The sequence below is a fragment of the Podarcis bocagei genome, assembly GCF_964188305.1.
Source record: "Podarcis bocagei genome assembly, chromosome: 3".
NCBI lineage: Eukaryota > Metazoa > Chordata > Lepidosauria > Squamata > Lacertidae > Podarcis > Podarcis bocagei.
In genome coordinates, this window is record NC_138127.1 from 57,076,213 (window position 1) to 57,097,443 (window position 21,231).

The 21,231-nt window shown below is 40.6% G+C and overlaps 1 protein-coding gene and 1 long non-coding RNA gene across 4 annotated transcripts in view; one reads left to right on the forward strand and one right to left on the reverse strand.

The window, feature by feature from the left end:
- Positions 1-21,231, reverse strand: part of PRKN (parkin RBR E3 ubiquitin protein ligase) — a 640,350-nt gene that overhangs the window by 535,167 nt on the left and 83,952 nt on the right. The gene's annotated exons all lie outside the window — the stretch shown is intronic.
- Positions 13,478-13,898, forward strand: LOC308583131. Its single transcript, XR_014006071.1, has 3 exons — positions 13,478-13,594; positions 13,716-13,772; positions 13,849-13,898. It is a non-coding gene; the product is annotated as an uncharacterized lncRNA (long non-coding RNA).

Genomic DNA, 21,231 nt, shown 5'->3' on the forward strand with positions numbered 1-21,231 from the left:
AGTATTCAGGGATTCACTGTATGTTACAGGGGATATGTAATAAAAGATATGTCGTGTCATGTCAGTGTGTTCAATGATTCCCCACGCTTGCTCTAATTCACTGACTTCTGTTTGCAGGGAAATTCTGGATGTGATGAAATAACACTTTTCATTACTAAATGTTACTGAGGAGACACAGATCTCCAATAGTCAGTTTTCCAGGCTAACCTCTTAGTTCAGTCTCTGCCCAGACAGTTGATGTCTTGTAATATCACTGTAAAAAGGGTTTGTAAACAAGATCAACAGCAACCAGCCCATGACTGTTGTGGAGAAACAGCTAGTCGAGACACCTCTTTGTCTGATGTGTTCTTTTGCTGCTAACTAGTATTGATGACGTTTAAACACACATGATTAAGCTGATTCTCTCAAAATGGGTTTGAGTGGGCCAGACTCCCACAGAACTCTATACTGTTGATAGCGTTGAACATTCAGGAAAAAAGGCAGAGCACAGAACCTCTAGAACATGAGTCACCTTGACAGGAGGTTGAATACTGAACTCTGAAGCAAGCACCATTATACAACTTGGAGCAGTCCTAACAGCCAAGTTTTCTTTGCTCAGGACTCCAGCACTTTAACTGCATTCTTCAGAAACAGTGCCTGAAAGGTTTGCACTTGTGTCTTCAATGTGGAAGAATAAATATAATAATAGTGTTATATCTTGTTTGCAAATCCAATATATTTATCTGTGTGAGCAGATCAGCTCAATTCAAGATGGACTCGGACCACCTAAGCCGCTGTTACAGAATAACATATAAGGTTGCATACAAGCACTGGTATGAAGAAGCCTCACACAGGAACTGGAATCTGCATAGCTAAAAGCTACTGTCTTAGTACCGTGTCATACTGCCTAATGAGCTACTGTCTCATACAATTAAGCATGTCAGAACTTCTTCCTTTTTGTTGCCCTTCTCACCCATGCCAGCATGGCTTCCTTCATCTACATTATTCCCATAATCTCACAAAGTGTTTTCTTTTGTCTATCCCAGCAGGACTTGCCTTTGGCATGAAATCTAAAAGGTGTCCCATGCAAGCCCTGCTTGCAGAGGAAGGATCAGGAGAGAACTTGAAGGCTCTCAATTGTTCCTTTGCAGTTTTGGCTTTACTCACCTCACACCTGGCATCACACATAAGGCAAGTGGTGGGTATGGCTTGTGAAGAACAACCCTGTGGGTCAAAATAGATCAGAGGATGGGTCTAATTCAGCCCACAACCCAACATTCTCCAAGCCTGTCTTAAGTGATGGTGAATTCTGAACAAGAGGCAAATTTTTAAGGATACTGAGATCCACATATAGGGTACCATGCGTAGTTTGAGAAAAGAAGCAACACAGTTATGCCCTTCCATGAACTTTATTTGCTAGGAAGGAGCAGTCTGGGTTCTCTTTATTTCAAATGAAAGCAAACATAGTACCTGTCAGGGAACTGCCATCAGTGCTGGAGGGAGAGAGCAAAATCCAGAGGGATTCCGGAGAGCGTCCCGGAATTGGGAGAGGCAGCCCATCTTCTGGGGAAGAGAATCAGCGTAGGACGAGTGGAGAAGGGGGGCAGATGGGGGAAGCGGCGAGGCGGTCCCATGACTCCTTGCCGGGGACAAGCAGGGAGAGTAGAGCTCCTCCGCTGCCTACGCCCTCCTTGCGCAGAAGGCTTTCGCGCAGAGAAAGTAGGAGGAGACTAGGCGTCAAAGAGCTTCTTTGCTGGAAGAAGTTTAAGAAACGCCCACTGACGGATTCTGCCAGCGATTGAGACAGCCACGGGTGAGTGGCTGTCCGGACAGAAAAGGTTCACTCAGGCAATCCAGCCAGGTGTTTGCACTGGCTTACGCACGAGCAACCCCTAGAACCATTACAGTACCTAATAAACCTATAAACAACCAAACATATGCACTGGCCTTCCAAGGGCCTGAAAGGAAAAGAACCATGAAATACAACTGAAGTCAACATGTATTTGCATAGCTTAAAAATGCATTTGCAAAAAAGAAGAAAGGAAGTAAAATCCAAACGTAAGCAAGCCTTTCCAATTCATCAACACAAAAAAATAGTATGTCAAACAATCTTAATTTCCTTGAATAAATTACCATGTCATTAAATACTGTATAGCTATGTCAGCAGCTCCACTTTATAAATCTAAATTTTATGGGGGTATAATTCAAGTTTCTAAATATCCCAACGCTCATGATTTAACATGCACAGAACTTTGCAATGTAAAAGAAACTATATTTGATGGATAACAAGTTTGAAGGTTCAAATAATTTTGTATTAACTTATAAAGATCCAAATGTATCCTTGATATTCATATTAAAATGGTACGGTCTGGTCAGACGAGCTGCTGTTCATCTATCCACCAAGTGAGTATACTCAAGTCTGCAAGTGGACTTACTCAGTTCAACTGATCTATTTCTCTATCTATAATCATCCAGTGTGCATGGCACTTTACACTATAATGTAAAGAAAAGACTTAGTTTCTATTGGCAGTGAGGCTCTGGGGCACTATAGTCTGTCACAGTCATCTAGGTAATGCAACTGCATTAGTCAGTTGCCATCACCAGATAGCCATACAAAACTCTTGTGCATAAAAACTAAACTAAACTAAACTAAACTCTTGTGAATCACAGGTGTGCATGCGTATGCATGTAACTGAGAGAGCCTAAAAGTGCTCCACTCATGACAAAGCAAGCTTTGGGGGCACAAACCTACATATCTAAGTGATGATGGTAAGAGGGAGAAAACATAGAAACATGGATTTGAGGTATGTGTGTGACAGATTCCTACACTCTCTATTAGACATTTCATTGAAGCTTCCTCCTAAAAAGCAAATACCTTTTGAAAAGCTGGACCACAGCCTGTGGTGTTTCTGAAATTGCTCACCTCAGATGTATGAAAGAAGTGTGCCCCCACAGACCCTTTGGGTTTGATGGCTCTAATAAGTTCATGCCATCACTGTGGAAGTTGTTCCCTTTACCAGCATGTCCTTGTCTTTCAATATCAGACATTTTTTTAAAAGAGTACGAATAAACGTCGCTGCCTTTGTTAAACAAGCATCTGAGGAGCCTTTGGGCAGATCACCTAGATGAGCACAGCAAGCATTACCATGAGTCTCTTGGGTCATAATCTATGAACAAAGACAGGATGAAACAAAACTCTGAGAGCTTTTAAGGTCCATTAGAAGACAAATTGGCTTTTTAATTAATACTAAGCACAAACAGATCATGACAACATTATGTATATCTCTGTGAAAGGGATTATGTAAATAGCATGCATTTGCGAAATTGTTAACTATGCCATTTGTATTTATTCAGCACAGAAGTCTTCTAAGGTCTATCCCGTAAATACCGCAGCCTTCCAAAACAATAATTCCATTTGTAATAAAGGGCTGCCCATAAGCAAACTTTTTGAGTTGTTTTCGGCATACAAATATTCAACTCAGAGCAAATAAATTATGCATATTTTAATACAACAAACTTTGCAGGAAGCATTGAATTGATCCTTGACCAGTGTGGTTAGTAACTATGATCTTAGATGGTGGAAACCTATATTCAAGTATTTAAGTACAAAGCTCAATGGGCGAGTCTTGAGTAAGTGGCTGTCTGTTTGTGAAGCTAAGGCCTGGTCGACATTGCTACTATGTTGCTCTGGGCAACGTGGATCTTATACCCAAGCGACTCAAAGATAAGCTGTATGCTTTCTTCTACATACTGCCACATAACTCAAAGGTATGGAACCTCAGGCCTGTGGGTCCTCCAGACCTCTCTGTCCAGCCTTCAGGACTCACTCTAATCATGTCATCTCCTCAGGCCACACCCCTCACTGGCCCTGCTCCATAACCCCCTTGAGTGCTCTGGATTTTGCATGGGTACAATGCAAAAAGGTAAGAGTCACATTCATTGTCGTGCCCACTTTTGCCTCTGGCTCTGTCCATCACTGACATGTGGGCCCCATAAAACTACCCAGAAGGGAATTCAGCCTGCTTGACAAAATTTCTCACAACATCAAGAACACTGCTCAGTTCTTTATGTTAGCTGGAGGAGGAAGGAGGATACAATTTTGTTTTATTGTACTCTGAAATTGCTTCAAGATGCTTCTTAGGAAGCTCTTCATAAATGAAATAAATAACAAGAATATATAATACAGAGAAAAAATCAGCAAATTCCAGGAAAATCCAGTCTGATTTTTCTCCCAAATTTTTGCCTTGAGGTTTTGTCCATTCCTACTCTAGAGCAAAAAACGACATCTAGCCACCAAGTGCGCCATTGCTGCCAGTAATGGAAAACTGTAGAAAGAAAATAGCCGAGGCACTAACCTGACCCATTAGGACTTCCATTTAAAGCTGAGTGAAGTGCTTCTTGTATACTGTACATAATTAGTATGATCAGTTGGGACAGTTTGTAAAACCATTTGGGACCTCTCTAGATGAAATGCACTAAATTAATGTCAAGTCATTATCACCATTACTCAATAGATGGTGCCTTATTTGCTGAGTTCAAAATGGAGTGAGCCACAGAAAGAAATATGGAAGAAGCTGCATAACATGATTAAAATATGCCTTCTAAAAATCCATTTCCTCTCAATAAACACAATTCAAAATGCTAATTTGATAATAGGGGGGAGGATTGCTTAAGGATAGCAATTTCTTGGTGATACAGAGAAGGTCAAAAAGTCAGATCTACATTGCAACTGGAGGAGTACATGTTTGTATATTGGTTATGCCAGGTCCCAACACATTTGATGGTTTAATTATGAGTTAACAAGTTTGTGAACTGTCTTCTCAGATTTTTCCCTCTGCTGCCCCTCTACTATGCCCTACTGTTTTCTTGCTCCTCATACAGAAAGCTGTAAATCTTGAGATCAGAAGAAATGAAAAAGGACCCCTCTCCGCAGATCCATGGAAAATGTGGGTAAACATTGCCATAAGCAGAATGAAAACCAGTTCATGAAGCAGAGCAAATCTATCTTCAGATTTTCCACACACCAGGCAAGTTCGGATTTTGTAAAGAAAAGTATACCATGGCACTGGAATACAGTAAAGCGCTCCTGGGTGGAGTGGAATTAATGGGCACATAAGAAGTATAAAATCCACTTAAGCTATGGTATGGATGAGCCCACAGATCATCCCTTGTTATCAAGTTCAAAACAAATTTGGTATCGATACATGAAGTTGAAAGCACCAAACTGTCCACAGAATTACAATTTATGTGCAAAAGTATAGGGACATCTTTCAGGATTTGGGCCCTCAGTCAGAGGGTCCAATCAACTATATTGAGCATGGGAAATTCTCAAATAATTGAGAAGAGTGAGGATATTTTCTTTAAAAAAACAAACAAAAATAAAATGCAGGAACATTCTAACATTGTAAGATTTTGAGAAACATGTGCTACTTTTTCAGTCTGCCATGATAAAACTAACTAGAATACAGAGTATCTATTGACTCACTATAATAAAAATGTCATTGAGAATTTCATCAAGTCTGTATTAAAATTCAAGTTATGATGCAGATGAAAGAACAAAAATTGGGTGTCCCTTTAGATGATATTTGGATAACATGGAACACCAGCTAGACTTATCAAAATAGAGAACCATTGGTGCCATCCCCATGCAAGTGGCTGCATTGAATTCTATGAAACTACAAATCAATGCACGTCTCTCACAAAAAAAACACCAATGGACTGCCTACCTATTTTTATAAAATAAAGTGAGGAGCAATGTATCAATGAGAATATTTCAGCAGGCATCTAAAACTTTCTGCTCATAAATATGAGAATGCAAAGACAACCTAATTAGAATTTACATGGCTGTTAAGTAAACTTGCAGTCTGACATCTTTTGTACTGTTCTCTTAGGACAGCAATTCAAAGGAAATAAGAGTCTTAAAACACTAATCAATGAGGGAAGCCTTTTGTAAGATTACTTGTAAAGATTTCTGGGTCATGCGCTTTTAATCCAAGATTATTGCTCGTTTCCTCAACTTGACAGGTTTATCTGAATAAGAAACACTTTGTGGTAGAAAAATTCATGCTTTTATGCTCAATAACAGTTTTATGCTGGAAGCACTGCCAGGTTGTAAACAGCATCTCCAATATTTTCTTTTTTCTTTTTTTAGGCACCAGAAGACAAACTACAAAAACATAACCTTTTCATTGTCAACGCAAGACCTAATGGTTTATCATGCATGACATGAGTCACTATTTAAGATGCATAAAATTGCATTTTCTAGATGCTTTTAGTTAAAACTGATTTATCATTGCACTAAGGCCTTTAAAAAACAGAAGCACACAGAGTCCCTGCCTGAGAAAAAAACTTATGTCCCATTCACCGTCCAGCCTGTACAGTCCATCACTGCTTGTCTAGACAGACAGAATGAAAGCCTCTTCATAACCAAAAATAAAGACTGGTGCATCAAGCTTATAAAAATTAAAAACCACACTGAATTAATTATAAATCATAAAAATATGTTGCGACATTAATGTTAATGAAAATGTTATTATTATCACTAGAGTTTGGCAGAAGAATAATGCATGCGTGCTCACACACATATGGTTGTGTCCCTGTTACAAAAATACATGAATAATATAATTCAGTGCTCAGTGATCACACTTTGCTGTAGGTTAAAAAAAAGCCACAATAATTATGTTCATTACTGTGATGCGTTAGTTCAAGTCCAGTTAAAGCTGTAAATCCGCCTTGCGGCTTTTCGTTTTATACAAGAGAGAAAGCTTGCAAGAAGCATAAGGAGAAATCCCAGATTGGCTTCTGATTTCTTTCCCCAATGCAGAGCTATTTTTGGTCCCTGAACAAACCTCAGAGTAAGTGTATTAGAATAATTTAGTAATATATAGTTTCATGTGCTAAATTATTTCCCAGTTGTGTGAGTTTACAAGTATAAAAATTATAGTAAAAGATATACTGCTGGATATTAAGCGGTACAGTTTACTTGGCATTCTTTTCCTACATTTCAGTGGTGAAAATAAGGACACTCCTGAACATGTCTGGTGGGGGTTGGAGATGTGTGTGGGAGCCTAGTCTGGGCCCAAAGCTATTCAGACTCAAACAACAACTTGGCAAGCAAAACTGCATGCAAGCAGGTAGTGAAAAAAGCAAATGAAGAAAGCCACAGACATCAAGGCAAAACAAATACATAATACATCCATTGCAACCATCTTTGGCTATAGAAGAAAAACCCTGACAAAATACACACATCATATTGTTAAGGAATTATGCATTTATATAATTTCAGTTTTAGAGTGCAATGTTCTCAGTTTTCAAGCTAAGGGACACAGGGAGTGCATTCATGGCAAATGATTCTTAAGTCGAAATAACAGTTAAGGGATAATAAACACTTTGAATGAAGAAGTAGGGTTTCTCTTCTTTATGTGTCTGCCAGCTTCTCTTCACAAAAACAAGTTGTTGCTTTCACATCTTCCCTCCAGTCTTATTTGTTTTCGGCAAGCTATCCAGTTTAGCTGCCTGCCTACCTTCTGAACATACTCCTCTGATGAGCTGCACAGTACAGCTTCAGTGGGACAAATTTGACAGGCAAGAAGGGCTGCCCAGCTGTCAATACATACCAGGTGGGGACAACAATCACACAGAGAATGTCTTTTCCAGAGAGGCTCACAGGTACCAACTTTAATATTTAATATTCTGTTTTCTGATACATGGAATCTTTTTTCTTTTCTTTTCACAGGCCTTGGAAATGTTTAATAGATATATTATCCCTGCTTGGCTCTGGTTTTGTCTTTCTTTCACGTCTATATTCCCCAATCAACTAGGAAGACGCATGAATCTAGGCCGTAATCTCGGCCCTCTGCTTGCAGACATGCATGGACTCCTGAAAGCTGCTCTTGAAGGTCAACTCCCTAGGGTGACATGTGATGAGGCACAAGAAGCCGCAGCTGGAAGGGGGCAATTGGAAAGTCATCTGCGTATACACAGAAGTTGTCAGTTCCTGTGCATGGAGCTTTTGAGCTATAAGGCCAATGGAAGAGAGAGGCTGCTGGATCCGGCTAATGACCCATCTAGTCCAGCTTCCAGCGGTCACCCAGATGCCTGTGGGAAGCCTACATGCAGGACAACAATCATAATTACATTTCTTAGTCACCGTTCTCAAATATGACGTAATAATATAAATACATATATAAGTAAACTCTAATATACATGCCATCTAATGCCTGAGAGTAAAGTTTAACTTTGCACCAATAAGATAGTAACGTCAGCACCAGGCAGACATCACTGGGAGAGTGTTCCGTAAACGAGGGCCGCAACCTATAAAACCCTGTGCCTTGTCATCCCTCTCCAAACCTCCCTTGACCCTGATATTCACAACGTGAGCATACATTCAAGTGAAACTTAAAAGGACTACAATATGGTACAGTTCTCTATACATCAAGCTAAGCCCCCAGAAGTCAAAAGGAGCAAAGCAAGGCAAAACTAAAAGGTAAAGAAATGGTAGGAAAGGGATAGGGCATGAGAAAAAACAAATCTCTCTTATAAAATTACATTTGTTTAAGTATCAGAAGCAATATAAAACTGGGTGACAAATTATGAACCCGTGTTTGTATCTAAGCTTGGCAGTTTCCAGAACAGGGCAGAATGAAACTTAAGCAACAGTAGGCTATTTGGGATTCTTCCTTTTGGTGTTTACTATGGCATCAATGCTCCTCACGCAAGCAAGTTTTTCACACTGTCCGCATGACATTGTTGACATAAAATGCCAGCCTGCATTCCCCAATGCAATTTAATTCGGATTTATCATTTCTGGGGGAAATTTGTTAAATTTTAAAATCCGTTTGCAAAATCTCAATGACCTGTTTGCAAAACAAGTTCTTATCTGAAAGCCTGTATGAAATTTAATCAATGAATAATAAAAGCACCCTTAGTCCAAAAACAAAAGAAGTGCTAACAGTAACAAAAATCCACATGAAAAGGGAATTAATAATGTATTATATCTCCAGTCAAACTGATAAAAACAAATAGTGGCATAAACTGTGTAACAGAGGTTCTTTCAACATGTTTAAAGTATAAAGAGCACAGGATTACATTAAGACATCTCTTCTTGCTATCTTATTACAAGGAAATAGCCAGAAGCAGGATTCAAGGCAGCAGGTGAGTTCTAGTAGAACACAAAATATATTGCCTGCTTTAAAAAAGGAGAATGGAGGAATTATAGATATCTAGCTTCAACTTCTGTCCCCAAGAGGTTTTTGGAACAAGTGATAAAAATGAGGATCTGTAAGCATTTTAGTAAAAAGTGGCCACGCTAGCAGTCATGGTTTTGTTTATAAACCAAAACAATTTAACAATTTCTCTTTGGTAGCAAGATTCCCAAGAAGAGTCTTGGGAATAGTCATTCCCATCACCTTAGAAACATGGGTGCCAGCACTCATATGCAGCCTAGGTGAAATGTGCAACACTATAAAGACAATAGAATCATAGAGTTGTAGAGTTGGAAGGGATCAGGGGGGGTCATCTAGTCCAGCTCCCCGCAATCTGTTGCCCACAAGCCTGAAATTAAGAGTCCCGGGCTCTACCAACTGAGCTTTCCTTTAACATAAACGGTGCCCACATCCCAGTTTGGGGCAGTTGGTCAAATAAACTGATTTGAACAATTCAACATGGGAACAGAGGAAGGAAGTAGGCGAAGATAAAGATGCTCTTCTCCCTTTTCATCCTCCAGAACAGTCAACAAAATATAGAACCTTTTGCTAACCTTAGAGCTGGTAGAGGTACCATTTCCGGTTTAAGCAAAGGGGTGATAAAGAGACTTCAGTGGCAGGGTGCAATATTCACAGCAAGGTTCAAAGGTTTACTTTAGGAAATATTCAAGACCAAGTGTCAAAAGTGACACACTTTAAAAACATTTTTTTGGCTACCTTTTTTGTATACCACAGCAGTGAATGCCCCTAAGAAATAATCACATGTAATATGATGCCCTTTCGACAGGCCATCCCTGTGGAGCATATGCAGTAACAGCCTTAAGAGCAGGGTACATTCTTTTTGGTCTTTTGCTGCCACTCTTTCCTGCATTCTTCCCATTGTTTTTATTCCTATTCTTCACCGCCTCATTCCCTTGCATACTCTGCTTCCTTTCCACTTTCTTTCTCTTCCTCCATTGATTCCTTTAACATTCAATACCTGCATACCAGCTCAACTCCTTCCCTTCAAATCTTTAATTAAGTCTTTGGGCCGATCAAAGGAACACATTAGATATAGGAGGATTACAGGGACGGGGTTCTCAATAAGAGCATTTGGAAATTCCTGCTGTGGCCTGCCAGCACAAGGACTTCTGTTGTGCAATGGGACTTTGCCCTCCCTTCTGCCCCTGAGTGTGCCCCACACATTTCCCAAATCAACACCAGAGGGTAGGGGGAAGCCCTAGAACATTTTTTTTGGGGGGTGCACAGGGCAAAGAGGGGAAGAACATTCCATTGTGCAAGCAGATATCCTTGAGCTGACAGGTAGTGCTACGTTGAACTCCACTCAGATTATTGTAATAACCAAACCCTGAATTACCCACCTACCACCTTAAAAGGCGGAATCAATTACACACTGGGGTTTTCTGTGTATTTTGCCCTTAAGATAACAATTAGATGGAAATAAATAACTTACAATTCTTTGCAGGTCTGTAATCAATAAGATGTAAAGCTGTTTGCTCTTTCCTTGCTGGTATCCCAGAGTCACTAAGTGTTTCACTCCTAGTATGAGCAATGTTCTCATTCACCTTTTGTTTTTTAGAACATAAAAAGGGACCTTCTGGATCAGACCCATCTATTTCGCTATCCTTTTCTCACAGTGACCAGTGAGATGCTTGAAAGAAGTCTACAAGCTGGACCTGAGTGCAACAGCACTATTATTGGTCCACGGACTCTGACACTGAATGAAGTACACAGCCATCATGGCTAGTAGCCAGCGGTAGCCCTAGCCTTCATGAATTTGTATCAACTCCTTCTTAAGCCATCCAAGTTGGTGGCCATCATAACAAGGTGTGGAAGCGAATTTCATGTTTTAATTGCGCTTTTAACTGGAATCAAAGTTTGAAGCTCAGAACTACATGCAGAACCACACTATATAGCCCCAAATTAAATGATAATGATAAATCACTCAATTTCAAAGAATGCATTTAGGCAAAACAGAGCTACAACTAAACAGTGTTTCTTGTTTAGTTGTTTTGTAAGTATGTTCCACAGAAAACCCATCAGTCTCTCTCAAACTGGGGGGAAAGATCAAATAAAAATCAAATGGATTTACAGCAATTATTGTTGCATGGAGAAAATATTTCACATAGGAAACCAGTACAAAACAATTCTATGGGTAGCCTGTTGGAGGCAAAGGTTTTTAAGTCTAATTTTGTTCCCACCTACTCAGTTCAATGGGATGGCAGTTCTTAATGTTTTCCCTGGAGCACAATTTAAATGTCAGCGAGATTAAAAATGTGTTTTAAAGTAAATGGTGTGCAGAGAAAGGGGACTTAGAATCTGTCTCATCATATTGTGGGATACATGATACCGAGAAACCCATGGGATTTTCATAAGTCTTAAAGATAGTCTGTAAGAACCTCCAAAGTGAAGTAATGTTGCCTTTACCTGATTTCCACTTGATATTACTACACACAAGGCTGAATAGTCGCTACCAGGTAAGCCCCAGTAAGCGTGAGGGATCTGAGGACTTTGGAAAGGAATCCTGAGGTAACAGTCCTGTTATAAACAAGTCTGGGAATCAGAAATTCCATGTACTCCCCAATTATTAAAAATAACAGCACAGCACTGGAAGGGATGTGACAGAACCAAATGGCGGATGTGTAACATAGCAGCCCACTACAGCTCACTTTTTGTTGCCAGTTCCTACACTGGGAAACTGGGGACACCACTCTGGTGTGTTGGAACAAAAAGGTTGACCTGGTCAAACCCTTCTTCAGGCAAATTCAACCAACCTCAAGCAGCAGAATTTCCTCTTATGAAAAACAGGTTCCGCCTATAATGCAATCAAGGTGAACAGCAGCCCTTGGACAAATAAGACAATACGTTTTATACCACACTTCCTAGAAACAAACTAAAAACCACGCTGCCCACGAAGTATTATCAGGCCCAGAGCTTCAAATGAATTTTTAAGTGCTTAGCGTGGAGGAAAGCTCAGCCTCCCAGTACAACTTCCTGCAATAGCATCTTAAGACCTGTAATGAAGGTACACTGTTATGGTATCACACCTGGTAAGCTATATTGCAATCAACTAACCACCACTTCAGTAGTCCATTTTATTTCCTTATTTGGTTGAAATGTTTGAGAGTTATACTGAGTATAGTGAAGTCGCCAAAAATGACACAACCTGTATCTTTCTGAGTTTTTTCAAACAAAATGTGCTTAAGCTTCAGTAATGCTCCTACCCCATGTCGCCACTGTTTAAGACATAACATGAAGCACTAAGTTTCCAAACATTACTAAAACTAGGTAACCATAACTGCTCTGTGTAGGCCAGGGCTCTGGGAGGAATGTTATAAGGGGGTACTAAGTTTATTTGGGGCCCCTTCCCTTCTCTATTAGTCATTCTGTTTTTACCCACTACCGTGCCATGAGCTGTAGCCTGTAAGGTCAAAAAAGGTATGAATAGTTGTTTGGAAAATATTCTGTATTTTTTGGTGTATAAGACAATGTTTTTGCTTTTAAAAATTAGACCAAAATTGGGTGTTGTCTTATACATGGATAGTGAATGCAGAGGGGGGATGTGCGATTAATGGCAGCAGCAAGCAGGAGATTGGCAGCAGCAATTGGCGGCTGCAACAAGGCCTGCTGGCGATTGGCTGTGGCAGTTGGGCAGGCGATTGGCAGCTGTGGCAAGGTGGGCAGGTGATTGGTGGCTGTGGCAAGTGGGTGGGTGGGCAGTTGGTGGCTGCGAGCGGGCAGACAATTGGCGGCTGTGGCGAGGTATGCGATCGGCAGTGGCTGTGGCAAGCGATCAGCAGTGGCGGGCAGGCAGGTGAGCAATTGGCGGAAGTGACCTTCCCCCCCCCAAAAAAAAGCTAAACAACTTAATTTCTTAATTTGGGGTTAAAAAAATAGAGGTCGTCTTATACATGGGGGCATCTTATACACAGAAGAATATGGTAATTTTACCAGATGTAATCAGTTCCTCATCTGTTTATGATAATAATGGTGGCAATGAGCTGCTTTGCTCTACTCTGCTGGAAGACGGGCCGCTGTCAGCGTGGACACCTGCTGCCCCTTCAGTAGGCAGAGCGTCTGACCCACAGGAGAGGCAAGGCAAGGCAAGCCCACCTTCTTCCCTTTCCCACTAGTGCTATCTTTCGCTGGGACTTCAGTACCACCTGTCTGGATTGCCTAGGAGAAGTAGGCAGACGCACATTAGAAGAAAAGGAAGTGGGCAGGGGAGGAAGTGTCATGGTGTTTTATGTAGGCTTACACAAAATGTAAATGCTGGTCTTCACACAATATACCGTATATACTCGAGTATAAGCCGACCCGATTATAAGCCGAGTCACCTAATTTTACCACAAAAAACTGGGAAAACTTATTGTCTCGAGTATAAGCTGGTTCACCACACCACAAACCTCCTGGTGGATCAGAGTGTGTGTGTGTGTGTGTGCGCGCACAGGCGCACACAGCAGAGGGGGCTTCTCTGTCCCCCCTCCAGCCCCTCTCATCCCCCTGCCCACCTAGAGTACTGCTGAGAGGCAGAGAATGGTGGCGGCAGCGGCAGAGGAAGAACAAGCAGCCCAAAAGGGCTGCTTTCAGGCTGCTCGTTCCTCCGCCACCGACAGCCACTGACAGGGACCCTTGCTTGAGTATAAGCCGGGGGGGGCTTTTTCAGCATAAAAAATGTGCTGAAAAAGTCAGCTTATACTCGAGTATATACAATATGTAAACATTTTCTGAGGTTCCAGGAAATCTCTGGTTCCCAGGTCCCCTTTTGACCTTGAGCAGGGGTTTGATGTACCCTCTGCACCTCAACTCTCGTGGGTTCTGGTGGAGACTGTCAGTGTGATTTCATGCTTGTTATGTACTGAAGTTCTCACCCTGGGCCAGCAGGGGGATACTGTAGATAGTTATGCAAATGAAGGATCGAAAGTGACATTCAGTGATTGGATAGTTTGTATGCAAATGAAGGATCGAAAGTGACGTTCAGTGATTGGATAGTTTTAGAAAGTTGTTACAGTAACAAGGTACTGGAGCTCTATATAAGCAGGCTGACTGAGGCCTTCAGTTCAGTTCTGTTCCAGTTTACAAATAAAGAGCTGCTTTGGAAGAACCGCTGTGTTGTCTGATATGTTTACCCACAACCTAACAATGCTGATGCATCAAGTCTAAGGACCAAAACATTAAACTTCATTGTCACCCTTATACAGCTTTGGAAGGACAGATTCAGTTAGAGTCCACTGATAGGGAGCCAGTATCTGACTCGGCTCCTATACAGTGGTGCCTCGCAAGACGAAAATAATCCGTTCCATGAGTCTCTTCGTCTAGCGGTTTTTTCGTCTTGCGAAGCAACCCTATTAGCGGATTAGCGCTATTAGCGGTTTAGCAGCTATTAAAGGCTTAGCGGCTAAAAGGCTATTAGCGGCTTAGCGGCTTAGAAAAAGGGGGGAGCGAAAAAAATCGCAAGACTCGCAAGACGTTTTCGTCTTGCGAAGCAAGCCCATAGGGAAATTCGTCTTGCGAAGCGCATCGAAAAACGGAAAACCCTTTTGTCTAGCGGGTTTTTCGTCTTGCGAGGCATTCGTCTTGCGGGGCACCACTGTATAATAAAGGAGTCTTAATTTAAGGTATTGTCAAACAATGCTCTCCAATAAAATGTATACAAACATAAACATACATATAATCATATTTGTTACACTGCTGTAGTGTTCCTCCTCAAAAGCAGAAACAATTAACACCTTTATGGACCCCCCCCCCTTGTTCCACTCTCATCCCTTCCACAATTAGGAGTAGCTTTCACAATTATGTGTTTAGCAGCCACCATCTACCATATGCGCAAGTATTCTAAACTCTTGCTTGTTCTTTCCAGACAGTGCAGCCATCTAAGATTCCTCACCAACTTTCAAAACATAAGCCCAGCCATCTGCCTGCCAACTCGGTGCAGATGCCTTTGCAGACTAGTATCACCAACCAGCACTTTGAAATACATCACAAAGTTCAAACAAAATTAGAAAAGTGCCTATTGAATGCTGCGTAATGCATATGCTGTTCATTCTCCAAGAAGATTATAGTTTTATCTCGTTCATGTGAGGTTTCATGCAAAGCATGCATTCATAAGACACTTGTGCAGCTTTTTTTCACACTTAATCCATTTGCAGAGCAGTTAACAGTCAATGAGGTTAGAGCAGTCAGTTCTTTGGTGAATGTCTGGCAATTTCAGCTTAACCTACCAGACATTGCTGAATTGGATATAATGTATCCAGACAAGAAGAAGAAGAAGAAGAAGAAGAAGAAGAAGAAGAAGAGGAGGAGGAGGAGGAGGAGGAGGAAGAAGAATTATTATTCATGGAGGAAGGCTATCAACAGCTAGCTTGATCTCAGTGACCAGAATGGTTGGGGCATTTGACAGGGCCCACTGCCAACAAACTGGGAGTTCCTTCTTACTTCCACGCCTCCTTGCTACCACCCACTCTTTCACCCTAGATCTTATGCTGGCTTGGCTGTTGCTCTAAAACAGAGCAGAGAACTGAATACCTGTAATGAGAAACCAGGCAAAATACGCCTGAATGATGTATTGTTTATATATAAGAATGCAAAGGGGAAAGTGAGATAGGATTGTGAGATTCTACATAACAACTTCAACTTGCAGAAGAATAGATTTGACAGTAATCTAGACATTCCATTCTGCATGTGACAGAATGATCAAACATTTGTTTGTAATGATTATTTATCAGATGTTATTTCATGAAAAGTTAAGAAAGGTTTAAAGGTTTATATCTTTATTGTATACAAATGATGCTCTTAGAAAACCAATATCATAAGTTAAGCTTCTTTTCCAGATGCTGTATTTATGGATTACTGGGGGTGGAGAAACTTGCATGTGATTTCTTTTTCTGCCCTTTGTATGCACATCTCAGGGATTAATTACTTGGTCCTTTATTTGACAAATTTCTAATGTTTCTGTCAATCAGAAAAAAATAATTTGTTTTAAATGAGTAGAAGTTTAAAAGTTACACATTTCCCTAGCTGCAGCATCCTATCACACTGAAATTGCAACCTATCAAAAGAAGCTGAAATTACCCTATTTTGTCCTTATAATAATTCTATGAAGCAGGTGAAGCTGCAGGTTATAGCTGGTCACCCAGTGATCTTCATCACTGATTTAAACTCAAGCTTCCTGATTGAGCCTGCCACAAAGTGTTGCATTTGCATTGGGAAGGCCTTCTTAGAATGGAGATACATGATGTTTTTGTGTGATCATTAGTGTACAATAATGTATTACCTGTGATGGATGCTACTTTTACTCTATAGAGGACAGCAGACACATGAAAAGGTTTCTAACATATTAACAACAAGAGAGATTTGCAATAGTCCTGCAAAACACATGCTATCTGAATGCTTCCTCCAATGGGTCTTGAAAGAAACAAACAGTTGCTCTCCCCTAGGGTTGCCGGATATGGCGAATTTTTGTTTCTGGATTTTCACTTTTTAAAATATGACAACACTACTCTCCTCCAAAGACATCATTTTACTGTTTTTTTTGGATGTCTTCTACAACCTGCTTTGCCTGGATGGATTGCATAAGAATCCTAGTGAACGCCAATTCAAAGGGGAATATCGACTCTTGATGTGATAAAAAAATAATTCTAGCTAAAAAGCCTCTGAAGTCTTCTGTAATTTGTAATAAAAAATCATTTTTCTCAAAGTAAAAGACAACTTAATAATGATATAAAATGCCACATATAATTTTTCATGAGCAGCCTATACTCCTGTCCACACACCCACATTGAAAGCCATTAAAGTATCATTTTATCATGATCCTATCAAGCAGCACCAGAGTTCTGTGACTTACAAATGTTTTTGTCTAGAACTGTTATTTATTCTGAGCAAAAAAGTGGACAGAATTTTACACACACACACAAAAACAACAACGTTGAACTACATAAAATATATAAAATAACTGCACTGATTAATAACATGCCGTTGGCTTGTTTATAATAGTTTTCTTTTGAAGGTAAATGATGCTGCAAACTGAAAAACACACTTTTTTTGGTGATAAATGCTTTGGGAGAACGCTTGAACAATGAGCTTTTAACAGATTTGTATTTCTGGAAGCTACAGCTGCAACCTTGAAATCCTCTTTATTTATTTATTTTTAAAGACTAATATCTAATTAACACATGCAATTTAGTGTAGCAGCCTCTTGAAAATGCAATCACATGGAAGAAACTGCTCCACTTTGCAAACCATTCATGTCAATGTAAACAAGAACTCTGCTGGCAAAACCCAGGTTCCTCACCCTCGTCATCATGGCAACATGGAGAGAGAGAGAGAGAGAGAGAGAGAGAGAGAGAGAGAGAGGGTGAGAGAGAGAGATCGCACTCTGCTGGCCTTCGGACAGCCACACTTAGACTATCTAAGTTAGACACCACACATTAGATACTGCAAGCTTTTTCTTAGCAATTATGAGAAATCACTCAGGTGTTATGTGCCTCCATCAAGGCTCAGTCAGACTCTGGTGTGATAACACTGCTATCAGAACTCCTGAACTCCGAGGCAGAAGTTAGGGGTGGGGTCAGGAACTGTGGCCCAACGCCCTGCCCTATGTTGATTAAATGTGTGGATCAAGGAGTGAAAAAAGAGCTGAGGACTCTCATTTCAAATATCACAAGTGTAGTATGGAGAGTGTCCATTTAAAAGAATGCACCACATTGTATAGATAATATAAGAATTGTTCCGGAAACATGGAGTCTGACAAACTCTGAATCAGCTTTTACATGTGTATGCACAGAAACTGCACATGGGATCACAGACAATTATCCACAAATCCTGAATACATAATAAATATGTCAACACTAAAGTGTTATAACTTGCATAGCCTGAAGCCACCATATGAGTTTATTTTCAGACCATGACTGTGACAAGGTCCTTGTGGTCCTTTAACTTAATTCTGCTCAATTTGTGATCCACCAGACTAACATAGCTCATTAGTGATTCACTGTTCCTCCCAGATGCTTAAAATACCCCTCATTCCAGTCTTAAGTTAGGCAGCAACGATAGGCCATGGTGACTACAGCCACACTGCATTCAGTTTGGGGACGGGATATGATGAATTATGTAGACTTGCTCTCACCACACTGGTTCTGGATCACTTTAATGGAAGTTAAGCTTTTAACCAAGTACCTAAAATATAATTGCAAAACTTAAGTCTACTCCCCCAAAAGTCAGAAAATTATCTTAAGAATAATGCAAGTTTATGGCTAATCTACATACAATTGGCCATTGTACGTACATATGTTGGGAGAGGAAAGAAGGGGGAATTCCATCAGGCAAGCAGAAAAATTCGTGCCAATTGAACTATCAAAAAAACATAACCCTGAATTCCTCCCAATATAGATATTATCCAGAAACACACTCCATAAATAATACTATCATTTAATCAAATGGATTTTATTCCAAGAGACGGGAAGCAGTGGTTCAGTTCATGTAAGTGCTAGATTCATTTCACCTTCCTAGTGTTACCTTATGCCAGCCTTTGCCAGCCTGGTGCCCTCCAGATGTTTTCAAATGCATCTTGTATCCAACATGGCAGAAGAATGGCAAAATCTGGCCTGTGTAGTACATGAATTGTGATACTCAGAAGTTAACAAATATGATTTCAAACTTTAGAAAGGGGTATTCCAGAATGGCAGAACAGATGAAAATATAATTTTAGAAACTCCACCTCTGCAGGAGTGGAGAAGCATTTTAAAAGACATTGCTGTCTATCTTAATGTCTGCTGCCAGAGTCAAATGTGTGTTATTTACTGATTTAAAAAAACCACATGACAGCAATGTAAAGATGAGACCTCTTCTGTCAGTCAAATTAGGGAGGTAGAATATTATCCATGCTAGGTGACTACTGACAGGGCTCTCTTTGTGGCAAACTGCCAGATGTATTAAATAACAACAACAACATACGAAAAGCAAGAGACTTAATTTAAGAAAAACCCCAGAAAAACAGAAATTCTAGGATGTTTGAAAATACTAACCATTTACTTAAAAAGGTAAAGGTACCCCTGCCCGTACGGGCCAGTCGTGTCCGACTCTAGGGTTGCGCGCTCATCTCACTTAAGAGGCCGGGAGCCGACGCTGTCTGAAGACACTTCCGGGTCACATGGCCAGCGTGACGAAGCTGCAGCTGGCGAGCCAGCACCAGCGCCGCACACGGAAACACCGTTTACCTTCCCGCTAGAAAGCGGTACCTATTTATTAACTTGCACTTAGGGTGCTTTCAAACTGCTAGGTGGGCAGGAGCTGAGACCGAACGACGGGAGCTCACCCCGCCACGGGGATTCGAACCGCCGACCTTACGATCAGCAAGTCCTAGGCACTGAGGTTTTACCCACAGCGCCACCCGCATCCCTAAACCATTTACTTACAAGTGTATATTTGGCTAATAGTGCATTTCTTCCGTCTGTCATTTCCTTTTAAACAGAGAATTTCAAATATTCCATAACTATCATACATTCCCCCCCCCTGATAAAATCAAGTTATTTCTACCATAGAGGGAAGTTCATTCTTTGTACAAAGGAGTGCTCCCATGACAAATGGTATAAGAATAGTGGCTATAAATTTTAAACAAAACAAACTCTTTGTGTTAGGTTCAGACATAATTATGCTTAGAGAAGGCCCCTTGAAATCAATTGGACTAAGTTAGTAATTTCTAACAAGCACCACTGATTTCATTGTGTCAGTTCTAAGCATGACTAAGTCTGGATGCAACTCTTAATATGCAGTCAAATCAACAATCACTTCCCAGACCTAAATATGTAACAGTGATGTAACCCTGGAATGTGAACTCAAGATGGAACACACCTAGTTCACCTAGTGAACTTCATGGCTAAGTAGGAATTTCAATCCTGGCCTCATATGCAGTCTTATTTCCTCTCTCATGCACAGATTCAAATAGTAAGGCTAAGATTATATGGCGGCCTGCTTCTCACATTCGCTCTGGAAAAGCCCACCAACATTTTGGCATTTTTAACAATATCAATAAGAACAACGGTATTAGATAGGGTAGCAGCTGAAGTAGAACACAACATATTTTATTCATCCATTATTTAAGTAGACACTAATTGCGCCAATGAAAACAGGGAGTATTTAATTAGCCCCTACCACTCAAATGCACTCCAGCTGGTGGACATTCTGATCCTTTTGCTAATACCGTCATTAACTTGTTCTCTCAGTGACCAATTCCATTTCTCAAACACTGCAGGAGATTGCTAACTAATCTAAACTTTTCAGTCACTGATTTCAGGAAGCTGCTTGTCTTCAGAAAATGAATGTGTCCCTCATTTTATTTAAGTGCATTTATTTTTCAGGTTGTCTCATTGAGCAGTTCTGTGTTAATTATTATTGGTAGATATAATAGATTTATAATTTGCATAATGTACTTCCAGTTTCCTCCTTCCATACCATTTTCTTCAGATTTCTCCTTTGGCTTATTAATACATTTCTGCTTTTAAACATTTTGCAAATAGCATGTATGTTTTTTGCCTCCTTGGGGGGGGAAAACAAAGTGCTCTTACTTTTGAAGTGGGTAATGTTGGGCTTATCCACACTTCCACTTGTCCCACTCCTTTTCTCTGGGGAAAACCACTCTCTAGTGCTCAGTTGGAGCAAATGGGACTTGGGTATTCCACAGATTGCCATTTGTTCCAATTTACAGCTAAAGAGCAGGTTTTCCCAGGAAAGGGGAAATCAGCTCAGATCCATGCCTAGAAAGCACATCAAGTGGAAAACCATGCAGACCTATGCTTTCTAGGCACGGGACAAGCACGTGTTGAGCACAATTTAACTAGTGATAAGCAGTTCAAATTCCTATTTATTTCAGCAAGGGTTACAGGGTTGCAGTTCCCTTAACTACAGTGCCCAGAATTCTTTGAGGGAAAGAATGTACTTTGAATGTTATTTAAAAGTATAGTGCATGCACAGCATTAGTTTTGGTTGAACTATCCTAGTACAGTGGTGCCCCGCAAGACGAATGCCTCGCAAGACGGAAAACTCGCTAGACGAA